At 35.6% G+C, this 20,774-nt stretch overlaps 1 non-coding gene across 1 annotated transcript; it reads right to left on the reverse strand.

The window, feature by feature from the left end:
- Window positions 1–3,354: 3,354 nt before the first annotated feature.
- LOC112498037 (small nucleolar RNA R71) lies at window positions 3,355–3,461 on the reverse strand. The gene has a single exon (XR_003065122.1). It is a non-coding gene; the product is annotated as a small nucleolar RNA R71 (small nucleolar RNA).
- Window positions 3,462–20,774: the final 17,313 nt, after the last annotated feature.

Consider the following 20,774-nt stretch of genomic DNA (forward strand, 5'->3'; position numbering starts at 1 on the left):
AGGTGTCCTTGCATCAAATGTGAAAGCCTTGCATTTTACTCTTCTAGGATAGTTAGAGACTATTTATTTTTTAAGGGTTTTGACGAGAGTTACACTATTTGGACTTGGCATGGGGAAACTGAACTTGATGTAACAAAAATTGATATAGGTGACCAAATTAACCCACAAACATGTGCCTTAATAAGGGTGAGGTTGTAGACATGATTCATGGTGTTCACAAGCATTTTGATGATGATCCTAAGGCCTTTAAATCCTTATTAAAAAATGCCAAGAAACCTTTGTGTACCCAAGTTCCCAAAACTATACTAGTTTAGGTGCATTGGTTAAGTTATATAACCTAGAGGGGAGATATGGGTGGTTTGATACTAGCTTGTCAGATTTATTAAGTCTCCTTGCTGACATATTATCAGTGAACAATACATTGCCTAGGTCTACATATGAGGCAAAAAAAAAAAAAGGCCATGTCTGTCTTAGGCTTGCAGTATGAAAAAATACATGCTTACTACCTAGATGATTGAATACTATATATAAAGGAATATGAGAACTTTTTTGAATATCCTACTAGTGGAGTATCACGATGGTAAAAAAGAGATTGTTCTAAGGAAAAATGTAAGAAAGGAATTCTCGTAAAAGTTTTATAGTATTTCCTACTCATTCCTAGATTTAAGCAACTGTTCCGGCTGACTCAACTTGGCATGCAAATGAAAGAGAAGTTGATGGCAAGCTTCGTCATTCGATTGACTCACCAGCTTGGAAGTTAATGAATGATAAATGGCCTTCGCATCTAAATCTAGAAATCTCATGTCTTGGCCTTTCAATTGACGAAATCAATCCACATAGCTCCTTAAATAATACATACAGTTGTTGGCCAGTTGTCCTTGTAACTTATAATCTTCCTCCGTAATTATGTATGAAAAGAAAATTCATGATGTCGTCATTGTTGATTTTCAGACCACAACAACCAGGGCATGACATTGATGTGTTCATAGCACCATTAACCGATTACTTATTGTCTTTATGGGATAGTAGTGTTGAGGCATATGATGCATATAGAAAAGAATTCTTCTACTTGTGAGCTATCCTACTATAGACAATAAATGACGTTCAAGTTTATGGAAATTTATTTATTATGCTTGTTCAGTTTGTGGGGAAAAGATAACTCCTTGCAGATTGTCACATAGTAAGAAAAATGCATACATGGGTGATAACTCAGGAAATGAGAGTTATTACATCCTTTCTAGACTTAAATCAAGATCACGTAGAGATCAAATAAGGTGTTTTTATTACATTTTGGTTATATTTTACATAAACATTCATTTTAGTTGAGTCTTAATAAGTTTTGCTTAAATCAAAATAATTTGTGATAAAAACAGGTGCATAATTGTAGGTTTTCAGAAAGTCTTGGTTCATGAGGGGATGTTGAGGCATTAGATGAGCAAGATGACGAAAGAAGACAGCCGCAAAAGAAGTAAAACACAATCGGGAATAGTACAATATGGTTGCGGATGTCAGAGCAACCAGTGCTGTAGCAATCTGGGAGCAATGCGGGAGAAAACTTAGGCGCGGGTCAGCCACAGAATCGCAATCTGCATTTTTCCTAATTTAACGCATGCACGCTCATAGGCTTTTGTTTACCCTAATTTGCAATATAAAAGGGAGGCGTGCACCACATAGAAAGGTGACAAGGGAATTATCATTAGAATAATTTTCAAAGGAAGGAAGAAGAAGATCAGAATTGGAGAGTGATGTTTCAGAAACATTGAAGAATCGTGCAGAATTATTTGGATTTGTCTTTCACCGTGCTCAACTTATATTTATGTTTATTTTTCTCATTCAGAATATGAACTAAATTTACTTGTAGTTGAGTGACAAATAATCTATTGGGTTCTTGATTGTTCTTATAAGTTGTTATGTCGTTGATGTAGCATTTTACTCTAGTAGTTTGTATGAATATAACCGCTATTTCGGTTGATCACCCATTTAATAGTTTTAGTTAAGATACAGCAACAAAAGGGCATGTCTTAGCGGATATTATTAGAGTATTACTTGATCTTAAGTTGAGTTTCCTGGATTAAGTTATCTTGAATCCCATAAGGGCAATACTTGAAATTAAGATTTGTGACACACTAGACATAGGTGCTCACCTTGTAGGGTGGAGAGACTAAAGATCATAATGCCATGTCATAAGTAGATTAGCAATTGGTTATTGTTAATAGATTTAAGGGTATGAGACTTCCAATATGCGATAGCTGAGGATGCATATTTATTATGCCCAGTGCTGCAGCACTTGCCGTAACAACTGGTGCTAATTTGATGAAAAAAACAGTCATCCCCATAAGGAGAGTTTGATCATTCAACTACTATGATCTCAATTGAATCTTAGACACATTTAACATAGTTTATTTTATTACGGTATTGTTTTATTTAATTCTTTCACAATCATTAATTACGATAGAAATTACCTTACAATTGTTAGCTTTGGCCTTAAGTTGACTTGCACTATCGTGATTACTGTAGCATTTTGAGTAACATCAATCCCTGTGGAGACGATCTTGAATACTCATCACTTTATTACTTGTTGTGTATACTTGCACATTGGCATTGGTAGCAATTGCTTATAAAAATAACTAACAAGTTTTTGGCGCCGTTGCCGGGGATTGATTGTTTATCTTTGAAGTGTGAAGTAAATCTTGATAGCGCCAAATTTGACCTAATTCATTCTATATATTGGCAGATCGATACGTGCATGTGCAAAGACAAATCTGTGGTATTCCAATTCGATCCTGAGATTGAAAGGACTATCAGGAGACGACGAAGAGAATAAAAGAATTAAAAAACTGTTTCAAGCATGAATAATTTGCAGGATGCGGGAAATTTGAATCCTCACGGGCCCTTACAACCAGTCAACATTCAAGAAGAGCAGAAAGAACATGCTAACGAGAGACAGCCAGGCAATAACAATATTATTTACATGGCTGATGACAGAGACATAGCTATAAGAGATTTGCTGTGTTAACTCCTCAAGTTGTACACTCTGGGATTATCAGACCTGAAGTAGAAGCTGCAAATTTTAAGTTGAAGCTAGTGATGTTTCAAATGTTGCAAACATTTGGTCAATTCAATGGATTGCCAAATGAAGATCCTCATCTCCATCTTAAATTGTTCTTGGAAGTAAGTGATGCTTTTAAGATTGCTGGAGCAACACAAGATACCTTAAAGCTGAGGCTTTTTCCTTATTCCTTAAGAGATCAAGCAAGAGCATGGTTAAATTTGTTACCATCTGATTCTATCACTACATGGAATGAATTGGCTGACAAATTCCTAATGAAATATTTTCCATTGACAAAAAATGCAAAGTTGTGGAATGAGATTACTTACTTCCATCAACTTGAAGATGAGAGTTTGTACGAGGCTTGGGAAAGATTCAAAGAATTGCTCAGAAGATGTCCTCATCATGGTATTCCTTATTGCATTCAATTGGAAACTTTCTACAATGGGTTGAATCCGAGTACAAGGTTAATGGTGTATACTTCAGCAAATGAAGCCTTGTTATCCAAATCTTACACTAAAGCTTATGAAATTCTGGAGAGAATTGCCAATAATAATTATCAGTGACCTTCAACTAGGCAACCAGCAGCAAGATGATCAGTAGAGGTACATAACATAGATGCAATTACAGCCTTATCAGCACAAGTAACCTCATTGACTAACATGGTAAAGGCCATGACTCTTGGGTGGTACTGTCTATATTTCTTTGATCGTAAAGAAAATAGTGAAATTATCTAATATTATGGATATGGTTTTTGTGGTTGATTAATATCTAAATTGCTATGAGCTTTGAAAATAGCTTGTTCATTTTGGTGATACGATGTTTTACGAGTGCATCCATGTTCTTCCATTACAAATTTAAATGATTTTAGGTACTGCATGTGAAATTATGGTTGTGATTCTAATTATTTCTAATTTCCATGTCTAATTGAGATGATTTAAGTAATTAATTTAATTGTTGTTTACTTGATTTTGATTTTGTAAAGCACTAATTTTTAATCATTATGAATATTATATTGACTTTACATAGATTGTGTGTTAAGCCCTGAATTGCATGTGATTCTAATTTTGCATGGATTGTGTGTAAAGCTTTGGATTGTCTTTATGTGCATTAGACTTCACAAAAGTTTATTGAGCTGTCTTTTGTGTATTTGATGGTGTGATACAACCCTGGCTGGAAACAACACCTAAATTTCTCATGGAGCAGTCAGAATCGAAATGCTCCAGCATTGAATGGACAAAATAAAAACACACAACCATTTGGTTTTCATCAGCAGAGTCAAGGGCAAAAGCATATCAGTCAGGATCCAATCACTTCCCTGGAAGCACTGATTAAGGAATACATTGCAAAGAATGAAGCAATTGTGTAGAGTCAAGCTGTATCTTTGAGAAACCTGGAAAACCAAATGGGACAACTTGCCACAGCAATAAGCAGCAGAATTCAAGGAAGCTTACCTAGCAACACAGAAGAGCTTAGGAGAGAGGGCAAAGAACACTATAAAGTAATTAATTTGAGATATGGAAAGAATGTTGATATCCTAGTTGATGTAACAAAAAATAGGATGGAATTCAATTCAGCACAAAAATCACCTCAAAATAGAAGCATGTTACAACAATCTCCCTATCAAGACACTGGTTTCATGGGCCAAGCTATAGCAACTGCAGAATAAATTCAACCAGATCATGCTGAAAAAGAAGTTGCAACACCACTAGCCACAACCCACACCAAACCAAACAAACAGAGTTTAATACCTCTTGAAGCTACCTAGCAATTTAGACATCCACCACCTTTCCCACAAAGGTTCCAGAAGTAAAAACAAGACAAGTAGTTCAGCAAATTCCTGGAAGTGCTAAAGCAATTACACATAAATATACCTTTTGTGGAAGTTTTAAAGCAAATGCCAAATTATGTGAAATTTTTAAAAGACATCTTGGCAAGAAAGAGAAGACTGGGAGAATTTGAAAATGTTGCTTTAACACAGGAAAACAGTCATATGCTTCAAAGTAAGATTCCTACAAAAGTGAAAGATCTAGGAAGTTTTACAATACCCTGCTCTATAGGAACTAGGTATGCTGGCAGAGCACTTTGTGACTTGGGAGCTAGTATTAATTTGATACCATTATCTGTATTTAAGCAGCTGGGAGTAGGGGAATGTAGACCAACAACAGTCACTCTGCAATTAGCTGACAGATCTCATGCATACCCTGAAGGAAAAATAGATGATGTACTGGTAAAGGTTGACAAATTCATCTTCCTAATAGATTTCATTGTACTGGACTTTGAAGCCGATAAAGAGGTACCCATTATACTTGGAAGATCTTTTCTAGCAACTGGAAAGACTCTGATAGATGTGCAGAAAGGAGAGCTCACCATGAGAGTAAATGATCACCAAGTCACATTTAATGTACTAGAGGATATGAGGAACCCTGATGAAGTAGAAGATTGCAATTTTCTAAGTGTAGTGGATTTTGTTGTAGCAAATAGAATGGACAGATGCTGCAGTAATGAACTCAACAAAGTCACTACCTTTAAGGATGTAGAAGAGGAAGATGTTGCAGTAAATCAAATAGATTGGATGAAAGAAAAGCAATCTGATAGGCACAACAGGTTTATTGAGCATCTGAATCTTTCAGACAGAGAAGTAAAGACAACTTTATCATCTATTGAATCACCTCCTAGTCTTGAATTAAAACTGTTACCTTCACATTTGAAGTATGTTTATCTTGGTTAAAACAAAACACTCTCTGTAATCATTTTTTCTACTTTGAATACAGGTCAAGAACAGAGTCTAGTGAATTTGCTTGGAAAATACAAAAGAGCAATTGGATGGACCATGGCAGACATCAAAGGTATAAGCCCATCAATTTGCATGCATAAAATCCTGTTAGAAGATTGCTCTAGTAATTCGGTGGAGCACTAGAAAAGGTTGAACCCTATAATGAAAGAAGTGGTGAAGAAGGAAATCATCAAATAGTTGGATGCTGGAATCATATACCCAATATCAGACAGTTCATGGGTGAGGTCAGTTCAATGTGTTCCAAAAAAGAGAGGGATAACAGTAGTAGCTAATGAGAGGGATGAACTTATTCCTACAAGGACAGTGACTAGATGGAGAGTATGTATGGATTACAGGAAGCTCAACAAAGCCACAAGAAAAGACTATTTCCCACTTCCATTCATAGATCAGATGTTGGATAGACTTGCTAGAAAACAGTACTATTGTTTCTTAGATGGGCATTCAGGCTACAACCAGATTGCTATAGCTCTAGAGGATCAAGAAAAGACTACATTTACTTGTCCTTGTGGAACATTTACCTTCAGAAGAATGCCTTTTAGGTTATGCAATGCTCCAGCAACTTTTCAAAGATGCATGATGTCTATTTTTTCTAATATGGTAGAGCAAACTTTAGAAGTTTTCATGGATGACTTCTTAGTTTTTGGAGAAACATACAATGATTGTTTACATAACTTGAAAGAAGTTCTAAAAAGATGTAAGATGACCAACTTAGTACTCAATTGAGAAAAGTGTCATTTCATGGTGCAAAAATGAATAGTGTTGGGACATAAGGTATCTAATAATGGCATTGAGGTAGACAAAGCCAAGATAGAGGTAATAGATAAATTGTCACCTCAAACTTCAGTAAAGGGTATTAGGAGTTTCTTGGGTCATGCTGGATTTTACAGAAGATTTATTAAGGATTTTTCCAAAGTAGCTAATCCACTATGCTCATTGCTGGAACATGACAAACATTTTCACTTTGACAAGGATTGCCTTCAAGCATTTAGAGAGTTAAAGAAAGCTCTGATCACTGCTCCAGTGGTTATATCTCCAGACTGGAATTTACCATTTGAACTGATGTGTGATGCTAGTGACCATTCTGTGGGAGCAGTATTAGGGCAAAGAAAGGATAAGGTCTTTCACTCCATATACTATGCAAGCAAAACTCTTACTCAAACTCAGATCAATTACACTACTACAGAGAAAGAGTTGCTAGCTGTAGTATTTACTTTTGACAAATTCAGAGCTTACTTGGTGGGTACTAAAGTGACTGTTTACACAGGCCATGTAGCCATCAAATACTTAATCTCAAAGAAGGATGCCAAACTAAGATTAATTAGATGGATCTTATTGCTTCAAGAATTTGATATGGAAATTAAAGATAGAAAGGGGACTGAGAATCAAGTGGCAGACCACTTGTCACGGCTGGAAGCAGACACTAGTACATTGACAAGGAGGGACATCACTGAAATATTTTCTGATAAACAGCTATTGGCAATACAGTAAGCACAGATGCTGCAGCAGTCAGGACCCCCCTGCTATGCAGATTTTGCTAACTACTTAGTAAGTGGGATGCTACCATCTGAGCTGAAGTTTCAGAAGAAAAAGAAATTTCTTCAGGATGTTAGAAGCTATCAGTGGGATGATGCACATTTATATAATTTATGCTCATATCAAGTAATACGAAGATGCGCGTCTGAAGGAGAAATACACCACATACTAGAGTCATGCCATGCTGCAGCATATGGAAGACATTTTGGTGGTCATAGAACAGCTGCTAAAGTTCTATAATTAGGTTATTACTGGCCCATTATTTTTAAAGATGCTTATGAATTTATTAAATGTTGTGACAAGTGCCAAAGGACAGGGAACATAACTAAAAGACATGAAATGCCATTGACTAATATTCTAGAAGTGGAAGTTTTTGATATTTGGGGAATAGATTTTATGGGGCCTTTCCCACCATCCTTTGGGAACTTATATATCCATGTTGCTGTGGATTATGTCTCCAAGTGGGTAGAAGCTGCATCATTACCTACCAATGATGCTAAAACAGTGGTGGCTTTTCTTCATAAAAATATTTTTTCCAAGTTTGGCACTCCTAGAGCAATTATTAGAGATGATGGTACACATTTTTGCAACAAAGTCTTTGCTGCACCTATGGTGAAATATGGAGTCAGACACAAAGTAGCAACAGTATATCACCCACAATCTAATGGTCAGGCTGAAGTGTCCAACAGAAAAATTAAAAAGATCTTAGAAAAAATGGTGAACCCAACAAGGAAGGATTGGTCTTTACAGTTACATGACTCCCTATGGGCCTATAGAACAGCATACAAAACTCCACTTGGCATGTCTCCTTACCGAATTGTTTATGGAAAGGCTTGTCGTTTGCCACTAGAGCTAGAGCATAAAGCACACTGGGCACTGAAGAAATTAAATTGGGACATTCATACTGCAGCAGAGCAAAGAAAGCTTCAACTTTGTGAGCTTGATGAATTACGACTATTTTCATATGAAAATGCAAGAATCTATAAAGAGAGGACAAAACACTGGCACGACAAGCATATTCAACACATGCACTTCAGTCCTGGTCAATTAGTGTTGCTCCACAATACAAGACTAAGATTATTTTCGAGAAAGCTAAAATCACTATGGTCTGGCCCTTTTAAGCTGTTAAAATTTTATCTTCATGGAGCTGTTGATATTCTAGATGAACAAACAGGTCAAGAAATTAAAGTTAATGGACACAGGGTTAAGCATTGCATACACCTAGCGACAGATTGTTCAAAGGAGGTGTTACTCCTTAAAGAACCCAGCTATTGAGCAATGAAAGAAGGTCAGGCTAAAGGACTTTAAATCAAGCGCTCCATGGGAGGCAACCCATAGTGGAGACAACCACCTAAAACCAAGTTTGATCTCCTTTGGTTTTTTAGACAGCTCTCCCTCTTTACCATTTTATTTGATTTTGTTCTTCCATTCTAGTTATTTAGTTTTATCCTTTCACATTATTGCATTATTTACTTTTGCTATCATTTGATTTCTTTATTTTAATTAATTTTAGTGTATGGGAAGTATGTGTAGCAATTGAATTCTGTATTAACAAGTGAGGTATGTAACCGTTGTCAAAGGGCTTTAGTGTAGAGTATGTAACCGTTCCTAGAGTAAGCGAATGGGTGATGCAGTAACCAATTTTACCATTACAATAAATTAAAAGATTGAACTTACCGTTGGATACAAATCATGACAGATGGAGGCATGAATGTGGATAGAAATTGTGAAAAAATTCTCTGAAATTAATGCCTTAATTTCACTAGCCGATATTTTTGGGATATGCACATTAAAATTCAAAATATTTTCCTCCTTCATTTATCTTTAGTTACCGTATTTATCTTCAATTAAAGTCCACTATAAAAAGGAGACACTATGCGTAGTACTCTACGGCACTATTCCCCATCTCTTCGCAAAGTACAACTCTCATAATTCTTAACCTCTTCTTCTCATTTTACTCTCAGGGACATTAGTCTCAATTTGTTACTGCTACAACAATGCCGAGGTATAAGAAAACAGCCAGCCGCCTCAAAGATCCCTCACGCTTCCAGAGTTACCACGTTGAAGAAAAATATGAAGAATTCATAGAGCCGCTTAAAATTCTAGAAGAAAAAGGGTTTCAATTTCCAGAATGACTCACTGGAATTGTGCAAACAATACACAATGTTGCAGCAAAGCAAGGATGGTTAGAGTTTTGCAACCACCCTCGATATCATGTGTTACCAGTAGTTAAAGAATTTTACTCCAATTTGGTAAGCCCAGATCAGCACAATATTTGGGTAAAAAATACACTTGTTCCATTAGATTCCCGTGTTATAAATGCTTTTTATAATTTACCTGCTGAAATTAATTGTGAGTATGCCAAGTTGCTTGGTAAATTGACCCCGAAAAAATAGAATACTATTTTCACAACTCTTACAATCGAAGGGGCATCGTGGGCCAACGAGGAAGGGCGTGTAGTTAATAGGATAGATTTGAAACCTATTACTAAGGTGTGGATCAAATTTCTGAAATTTAGGCTTATGCCAACCACTCACACTACTACAGTTTCACAAGAGAAGTTGGTCTTGCTATATGTCATTGTTCGAGGGCTTCTCATAGATGTGAGTAGAATCATCGCAATAAAAATCCGAGACTGTGCAGTTAAGACTCACAGGACTGCTGCCTTGCTATTTTCTTTATTCATCACCAGTATTTGTGTAGTTTTTGGTGTTCGTCTTGACGCAAGAGATGACCATATCAGGAATAATGGTGCCTTTACGGCACGTACCATTGAGAGAGTTGTTGGAGAGAGTGCTGGAACAACAACTGAACCAGCTGTTGTAATAGGAGCAAGACGAGCTATTGGTTTAGAACAGACAATCCAGGCACTCAACACAAGTATAACTAATGTGCTGAAGCTCAGCAAAGGAAAAACGATCGGTTTTGGAGTTATCTACAGCACCTGGACAACCAACTACACCAATTCGCTCTATACATGAAACGCACTCACCGGAACTTCCCTAACTCATTGGTCTAGTAATACAATTTTGTCAACAACGCCACAAGACCTCCACCAAAAGCTAGTAAAGAAGCCACTACCACAGATGAACCAGAAGAAGAAGCTGTAGCCGAACCAATGGCAGAGGTAAAATCAGAAGATGAGGATCCATCTGATCAACTTGAGGAAAAAGATGACAAGTCTGAAACTGATAGCTCATCAACTGAGGCAGAGGACAACTCTGAGAAAGAACGTAAGGAACCTTCCATCCCCACTCAGTCCAAGACCAGAAAAATGCACATTATTCAAGAAGAAGAGGAGGAAGACCCTGAAGAGGAACCGTCCATTCTAGTCCTAGCGGGCAAGGGTAAAGGCAAGGGTAAAGTAAAAATAGCAACACCTCCAGCCTCTGAAGATAAAATGGAGCAAGTAGATATAGAGCTGGCTGCTGCAGCAACCAGAGTTACGCCCACACCTGCAGAAGCCAAACAGTTACTTGATATCATTGTTGCCATCACAGCTAAGGGTCAGGCAGCTGATGCATCAACTCCAATTCCTCTACAGCAAACTCCTAGCCAACCTGTTCGTACCAGTTCGCGGCAATCCAGCAAAAGAAAAGGCAATTCATCTAAAGGCACTGCTACAGTAACCTCGCCACCACCAAAACAGACCAAATCAGTGGCAAGCACGCCAGCTACCCCAGCCACAACTCCTCTTACCAGCCCAGTGAAGAAAAAGCCAAAGACATTGCCAGCTACTTTCCCACAGGCTTCCCCAAAGGATAAGCTACGCAGTGCATCCAAGAAGTGCTGATAGCATCCCATTATGTGCCGCAGCCCCCACCACAGGGGACTATTCTTTCCTTGCTACTTTAATTTTTGTTCTAAAAAAAACAACTTTTCTTTCCTTCTGTTTTTCAGTTTGTGTGGTATTTTCTAAAGTCTTTCGTATCTTTGTCAATTCGTGTGCCTTTGTTATCTATGCTTGTGAGGACACAGTAACTTTCAAGTTTGGGGGGATTGTGTTCCAAATGCATGTGTTTATGTTTGTGTTGCATGAAGCTCTGTTATCTAATATTTGTGTATGGATTTGAAAACCTAATGAAGATAAATTGAGTGTTATTTAGTATTTATGAGAATGCCAAGTAGAGATAGTTATAGATGGAAGTGAAATTTTGTCCCGGCACTTAGACTTTGGTTGAATTGTATGAGACTGCTAGAGCAGAATTGTATGAGACTGCTAGAGCAGAGCCCAAAGAATAAACAAGATCTTAAGTTTGGGGGGAAAATCAAGTTTGATTGACTGTGATATCTATGAAATGAACTCTGTTCCAATGGCTCAAGTTGCTGAGTAACCAGATTTGAGTATGTACTCCATATGCAGAATTGTGTTCAAAGGTAGCAAGAGTTATGAGCAGTGCTGCAGCACACACATAAAAAAATTAAAAAAAAAATTAGAGAAAAAGAAGTCCTTTGTCTAAAGCATTGAGTAGCCAAGTCTGTTCATGAGCCCCATGTTCAGCCTTTAGTAAAAGATAACTCTACATAAGATTATATTACAGACATTACTGCAGCAACTCTGATCTGGGCATGGTTTGAGTAATTGGGTGTCATCATTACAATTAATTGACATTCACATGAAAGATAAATGTTACAGTGAGGAGATTAAATACTCCCCAGTTTATCAATCTTAAAATCATCACAGTTTGAGTATGAAAAATTTATGCTATCCCATTTATGAATGAAGAGTTATCACTGCTGAAATTCATGCAGTCCCTTAGTGATGTTATAGCATCTCTGAAATTCAATCAAAGGAGCACACACACACTATGGACAGAGAGAAGCTTAAGTCTAGAACTAATTTACTATGGTCATTTTGCATGATTGGGATTGTGATCTGAAGGTGGAAGAATCCTTGCAAATTTGATAAAAGAGCTAAAGTTGTGTGCATGATTATTTGCGTGAAGTGTTAGTATGTGTCATTACTTGAGGGCAAGTAATGGTTTAAGTTTGGGGGTGTGATAACTATAGGAAATGAGAGTTATTACATCCTTTCTAGACTTAAATCAAGATCACTTAGAGATCAAATAAGGTGTTTTTATTACATTTTGGTTATATTTTGCATAAACATTCATTTTAGTTGAGTCTTAATAAGTTTTGCTTAAATCAAAGTAATTTGTGCTAAAAACAGGTGCATAATTGTAGGTTTTCAGAAAGTCTTGATTCATGAGGAGATGTTGAGGCATTAGACGAGCAAGAGGACGAAAGAAGACAGCCGTAAAAGAAGTAAAACACGATCAGGAATAGTGCAGTGTGGTTGCGGATGTTAGAGCAACCAGTGCTATAGCAATCTGGGAGCAATGCGGGAGAAAACTTAGGCGCGGGTCAGCCACAGAATCGCAATCTGCATGTTTCCTAATTTAACGCTTGCACGCTCATGGGCTTTTGTTTACCCTAATTTGCAATATAAAAGGGAGGCGTGCACCACATAGAAAGGCGGCAAGGGAATTATCATTAGAATAATTTTCAAAGGAAAGAAGAAGAAGATCAGAATTGGAGAGTGATGTTTCGGCAACATTGAAGAATCGTGCATAATTATTTGGATTTGTCTTTCACCGTGCTCAACTTATATTTATCTTCTTCCTTTAATTGTTTGATGTATCCCTTGATCAATATATTTATGTTTATTTTTCTCATTCAGAATATGAACTAAATTTACTTGTAGTTGAGTGACAAATAATCCATTGGGTTCTTGATTATTCTTATAAGTTGTTATGCCGTTGCTGCAGCATTTTACTCTAGTAGTTTGTATGAATATAACCGTTATTTCGGTTGACCACCCATTTAATAGTTTTAGTTAAGATAGAGCAGCAAAAGGGCATGTCTTAGCGGATATTATTAGAGTATTACTTGATCTTAAGTTGAGTTTCCTGGATTAAGTTATCATTGAAATTCAAATCTTATCCTTTTGAAAACCAATTTTCGGAAGACCTTTAACTAAATCATTTTTTGAAATTTTTGAAATCAAATCCATACTTGCATGTCCTAACCTTCTATGTCATAGCCAACTATCATCATGTAATGCGGAAAAGCATTTATCAAGAGTAGATGCACATTCTATGTCAATGATATAACCATTACCACATTTATTACCAACAAACAAGATCTTGCCATCACATGAGTTCTCAATAACACAACTAAATTTATCAAAGATAACTTTATAACTTTTGTCATATAATTGACTAATATTAATTAAGTTGTGTTTCAAGTTCTCAATCAAACATACATTCTCTATTAGAGTTAAAGAGACTTTACCAACATTTCCAATTCCACGAATTTTTCCTTTTGAGTTGTCTCCAAAAGATACGTCTCCACCATTTTCAATTTTGGTGAAGCTTGAGAACCATGCATAGTTTCTGGTCATGTGCCTTGAACAACCACTGTCCAAGTACCATTTATTTTTCTTCTTCTTTAAGCCCTACAAAGAAAATCTCAAGTTTTAGGTACCCAAAACTTTTTGGGTCCTTGAGAGTTAGCAACGGTTCCTTTTGGAACCCAAATACATTTGACATCATAATATGCATTCTTTTTCACGGGACATCTATATTTCATGTGACCATTTTGATTACAATAATGGTAGACAATCTTATGATCACTTGTAGAGGTAGCTTTAACAAAATAATTCTTATAATACTTTTGCTTCAAGTTAGGCTTATATCCAAGTCATCCTTTATCAAAAACACATTTTTGTGAGTTACGCATATTATCCAATATCTTTTGCCCATTTGTAAATTTCAAAATAATTTCATTCAACTCATTACTCTTTTTCTTGAGCATTTCGTTTTCATTTTTCAAATCATCTATGTGTGATTCTAAATGCTCATATGAGATACTAGGTTTCTCATTTGATAATGCAAGTTCATCATGCAATGTTTTGTTCTCTACTTCTAGGCATGCAATGTTTTGTTCTCTACTTCTAGGCATGCAAATTTTTCATTTAAAGATTTATTTTCATTTTTAACTTTTGTCATTTCCTTTTTAAGACATACATTCTTTTTACCAATCTTCATCAATTCATTATGCAATTCTTTAAAAGCATCATACAATTCATCATAGGCGGGATCACTTACCTCATTGAGATTATCATCCTCTCCTATTTGCCATAAGCGCTAGATTTGATACTTCTTGCAATCTTTCTTCATCACTTGAATCTTCCTCGCTATCATCCCACGTTGCAACCATGGCTTTCTTCTTGAGTTTGTTGATAAGTGGGCACTCCGATCTTATATGGCCAGGCTTCTTGCACTCATAGCATATGATCACCTCTTTCTTCTCCCTTTGGTTCTTGAAGTTTCTGAATTTTCTTCGCTCTCCAGTTTTCTTGAAAAACTTTCTGAACCTCCTTGCTAGCATGGCTAACTCTTCATCATCCGGTTCACTACCTCTATCACTCTCATATTTTGAAGCTTTGAGAGCAATGTTTTTCTTCTTCTCCTCATCTCCTTTTTCTGCTGCCAAGTCTTCTTCATATGAAATGAGAGAACCAATTAAATCATCAAGAGGTAAAGTATTTAAATTTTTGGCCTCTTCAATGGCGGTTCTTTTACGTCTTCATTCTTTTGGAAGTGACCTAATGATTTTCTTAACTTTCTCATTATTTGAAAAGGTCTTCCCTAAGGCACCTAGGGTGTTCACTATGTCCGTGAATCTAGTATACATAGAATACACATTTTTATTTTGTTCTAAATTTGGAACAACTCATATTGACGAGTGTATCTCCTAATTTTAAACTCTTTAACTTGATTTGTCCCTTCATAGACAACTTCAAGTTTATTTCATATTTCTCGTGCACTTTCACAACTAGATACTCTATGGAATTCTTTCTTATCAAGGGCACAAAACAAAGCATTCATAGCCTTGGAGTTTAAAGACATTTTTCTCTTTTCTAACTCACTCCATTGACTTGATGATTTAGGAATATCATCTCCTACTTCATCTTTAAACATAGGCATGAATGGACCATCACAAACAACTTTGCAAATTTCATAATCTAAGGCTTGCAAATAGATTCTCATTCTAGTTTTCCAATAAGCATAGTCATTACCATCAAAGAACGGTGGTCTAGTTGTAGATTGCCATTCTCTAAAGGTTGAGTCATTTAGGATTGCCATGGATCTTTTACTCTAGACGATTAAGTCTTAACAAGAGAACAAGGCTCTGATACCAAATGCAATTTTTGTTATGCAACCCAAGAGGGGGGGTGAATTGGAATTCTAAAAATTATTCAATTTATAATTAAAAACTCAATGCAAATATGAAACAAATTCAAAGCAATAACAAATAAGTTAACCACAATAAAAAGGATAAAGGAAGAGAGATTCAAACACTAAGATTTTTACATAGTTCGGCCAACCTTGCCTACGTCCACGCCTCCAAGCTTTCCGAGCTTGAGGATTCCACTAAGCAAGCCTCCAAGGCTTCAAATGCTTACACTTGACTTCCAAGGTGTCAATAACCTTTACAACAAGAGATTATCCCAATCTCTTAACCCAAGTGTATCCCAACACTTACAATCACTCAAAGATAAAAGATTATAAACTTATTTTGCCTCTCACAATATTTAAGATTACAAAATAATACCCAATATGTGAATAGATAAAGCAAGAATGTATTTGAAGCTCAATGAAGATTGTATTCTCGAGTGTAAGCTTAGTAGTCGTGTTGTGATCAATCCTTGTTTGAATTTGAATGAGCTTATTTATAGATGGAGCTAAAAAACTAGCCGTTATTCATTTTTTGCTCACTGTCGGATCGTCGTTAACTGATGTCGGATCGCCGTTTGACTCGTCAATATGATCGTTGGGCTGGATTTTCAAATTGTCGGATCATCGTTAACTGATGTCGGATCACTGTTAGTGTCCAGAGACTGATCTTCAATTTTGTTCGATGTCGGCGAGCCGTTAACCAGATGTCAGATCGCCATTAGTGTCCAGAGATTGATCTTCAATTCTGTTCGTTGTCGGCGAACCGTTAACAAGATGTCGGCCAGTCGTTTTCTGCAGCAACTGCTACAGTGTACTGTTTTTGCAAAATTTCTGTTTGATTGCAAAACTTTGTAACTTTATACTATGGCCCAAAAACTTTATAAAGACTTGTCAATTAAGCCTTTTCTCAGGATTTCAAGCAATACTTGTTATCATTAAAAATCATAAAGCTTTTTCAATTTGTAACCATTAAAATGAGAATAATCAAAATATGATGCCTTTATAAAATAAGAATGATGAAAAATATATGAAAGTTATTTTGAGCTCTTTAAAAGATTAATATATCTTAATCACGTTTATTATCATCAAAATCAATAAAGAAATATTTAAGTTAACAATCTTGAATCCCATAAGGGCAATACTTGAAGTTAAGATTTGTGACACACTAGACATAAGTGCTCACCTTGTAGGGTGGAGAGACTAAAGATCATAATGCCATGCCATAAGTAGATTAGCAACTGGTCATTGTTAATAGATTTAAGGGTATGAGACTTCCAATATGCGATAGCTGAGGATGCAGATTTATTCTGCCCAGTGCTGCAGTACTTGCCGTAACAACTGGTGCTAATTTGATGAAAAAAAAAGTCATCCCCATAAGGAGAGTTTGGGGATGAGAGTTTGATCATTCAATTATTATGATCTCAATTGAATCTTAGATACATTTAACATAGTTTATTTCATTACGGTATTTTTTTATTTAATTCTTTCACAATCATTAATTACAATAGAAATTACCTTATAATTGTTAGCTTCGGCCTTAAGTTGATTTGCACTATCGTGATTGCTATAGCATTTCGAGTAACATCAATCTCTGTAGAGACGATCTTGAATACTCATCATTTTATTACTTGTTGTGTATACTTGCACATTAGCATTGGTAGCAATTGCTTATAAAAATAACCAACAATGGGTCATAGGCATTTTCCTCTTTAGAAGCATGAATTTCGATTTCAAAAAACCCTTCAATAATGAGATGGAAGAACGAGACCCACCTAAACTATTAATAGGCCATGATGTGTGCCAATAAGTTAACGGTATCAAGAACAAATAGTAAAAAAGAAAAAGCAAGAAGTAAAAAAGTGTTGATGATAGCAATACAAGTACTAGTTTAGGTGCATTAGTTAAGTTATATAACCTAGAGGGGAGATATGAGTGGTTTGATACTAGCTTGTCAGATTTATTAAGTCTCCTTGTTGACATATTATCAGTGAACAATACATTGCCTAGGTCTACATATGAGGCAAAGAAAAAAACTCATGTCTTCCTTAGGCTTGCAGTATGAAAAAATACATGCTTACCTAGATGATTGCATACTATATACAAAGGAATATGAGAGCTTTTTTGAATATCCTACTTGTGGAGTATCAAGATGGTGAAAAAAAGATTATTCTAAGGAAAAATATAAGAAATGGGTTCTCGTAAAAGTTTTATAGTATTTACTACTCATTCCTAGATTTAAGCAACTGTTCCGACTGACTCAACTTGGCATGCAAATGAAAGAGAAGTTGATGGCAAGCTTCGTCATCCGGCTGACTCACCAGCTTGGAAGTTAGTGAATGATAAATGGCCTTCGCATCTAAATCTAGAAATCTCATGTCTTGGCCTTTCAATTGACGAAATCAATCCACATAGCTCCCTAAATAATACATACAGTTGTTGGCCAGTTGTCTTTGTAACTTATAATCTTCCTCCGTAATTATGTATGAAAAGAAAATTCATGATGTTGTCATTGTTCATTTTCATACCACAACAACCAGGGCATGACATTGATGTGTTCATAGCACCATTAACCGATTACTTATTGTCTTTATGGGATGGTAGTGTTGAGGCATATGATGCCTATAGAAAAGAATTCTTCTACTTGTGAGCTATCCTACTATAGACAATAAATGACGTTCCAATTTATGGAAATTTGTTCATTATGCTTGTTCAGCTTGTGGAGAAAACATAACTCCTTGTAGATTGTCACATAGTAAGAAAAATGCATACATGGGTCATAGGCATTTTCCTCTTTAGAAACATGAATTTCAATTTCAAAAAACCCTTTAATAATGAAATGAAAGAACGAGACCTACCTAAACTATTGATAGGCCATGATGTGTGCGAATAAGTTAACGGTATCAAGAAAAAATAGTAAAAAAGAAAAATAAAGAAGTAAAAATGTTAAAAAGTATTGATGATAGCAATACAAGTAACTGTTTGAAGAAAAAGTCAATATTCCTTGATTTAAAGTATTAGATATACTTGCTTGTTCGACATTAATTAAATGTTATGCACATTCGAAAAAATGTGTGTGAAAGCATTTATGGCACATTGTTGAATATTCTTTGAAAAATGTTGGTTATTTTAAGTCAATTACTATTGGTGTCAATGTGAAAGTGTACACAACAAGTAATAAAGTGATGAGTTTTCAAGATTATCTCCACAGGGACTGATGCTACTAGAAATGCTACAGCAATCACGACGGTGCAAACTTTCTTATCTCTTAACTTAATAAAATAAATAAAGTTGATTGACTAATAAGATTAACAACTTAACAAAGTAAACGCAGTGATGAAATTAAATTGCACGGTTTGCACAAAAAGAATTCAATAGGAATAAGGTAGTTGAATGATCAAACTTTCTTAATGGGATGACTGTTTTATTCAAGTTAACACCAGTTGCTACAGCAACTGCTACAGCACTGGGCAAAATCACTTTGCATCCTCAGCTATTGCATGTTGGACATCTCATACATTTATACAACCTAACAATGACCAATTGTTATGTCACATAAGATACGGCATTACAAACAAATACTCTCTCTACCCGACAAGGTGAATCCTTATGTCTAGTTCATCACAAATCTTAAATCAAGTGTGGCCCTTTTGGAACTCAAGTTAAACTCAATCCAGGAAACTCGACTTAAGATCAAGTATTACTTTAATATTTTCTACTAAGACATGCCCTTTTGTGGCTCTCTCTTAACTTGAATCATTAAATGGGAGGTCAAGCGAAATAATGATTATAATAACAGTTATTAAAGCAAAATGCTACAGTAGACATACAGCAACTCAAAAAACAGTCAAGAACCCATCTAGATTATTTGTCACTCAACTACAATCAAATTTAGTTCATAACTTGTGAAAGAAAAACTAACAACAAAATCTCAGCCATGGAATACATTGTTTCAATTAAAGAATAAATAAGGAGACAAGTAAAGAATGATAAAATTTGAATCCAAATAGTTCTGCAGATTTTTTCTTCAATGGTGCAGACTTGTTCTCTCTTGAATTCTGTTTCTTCCTTATTTTTCTCTTGATTTTTTTTATATTGATTCACATCTTCCCTTCTATATGATGTGTGCTCCTTTTATATTTAAAAATTATGGTAAACGGAAGTCTAAGTCTCACATCTTCTAGATTAAGAAACTACATATCACAAGATTCTGCAAAATCTTTTATGTCGTTGTTCCAAGATTGCTACAGCAACGCTTGCTACATCAATGGCTACAACAACTGCATTGTTCTAGATTTGTTTCTATTCATTTGTGGCCAAATTCTTTCCTATCTTTCGCAAGCCTATTGCATTAGCATTCCTTCTTTGAAATTTGAGCTTTCAAACACCTACAATTATGGATATGATTTAAGCACACAATTTATTCTAAAAACAAAATTTATGAAGAATAAACTAAGATGAATGATTATGCAAAATATAAAAAAAATGCAATGAAAACACATCATTTACTCCCTAAGTAGTATTGATTTAAGTCTAAAAGTGTCATGATAACTCTCTTTTCATAAAGTTATCAAAAAACAAAGGAAGGCCTTAAATCAAGAATGGATTTTGGACCATTCAAAATTACAGACAACTTGGCATCTGATTTCTTAGACAAAAAAAAAAGGTTCTATGAATGTTTGAGAAACATTAAGGTTCCTCATGGTTATTCTTTTAATATGAAAAATCTAGTGTCTTTAAAGAAATGCAAGCTATAGGGTCTCAAATCACATGATTGTCATGTGCTTATACAACAACTTCTTGCTGTTGCATTTCGAACAATATTATCTAACCATGTACATATTGCAATATTTCGATTTTTCTTTTTCTTTAATTTCATATGTGCTACGATGGTTGATGTAAGTAAGTTGGATGAAATGGAAAACGACATAGTGATGACATTATGTTTTTTAGAAAAATGTTTTTCACTTTCCTTTTTCAACATAGTGGTTCACTTAACAGTTCATCGTGTCCATGAGGTAATAAGTCGGATCCCTAAAAAATAAGGGTGGTGTAAAAGTTAATGAGCATGGCTTCACTTTGATGGACCTCTATCAAATAGGCCATAAGTCGGATCCCTTCATTTTGGCTTCACAAGCCAAACAAGTGTTTTATG

Source organism: Citrus sinensis, chromosome 1 (assembly GCF_022201045.2).
Source record: "Citrus sinensis cultivar Valencia sweet orange chromosome 1, DVS_A1.0, whole genome shotgun sequence".
Lineage (NCBI taxonomy): Eukaryota > Viridiplantae > Streptophyta > Magnoliopsida > Sapindales > Rutaceae > Citrus > Citrus sinensis.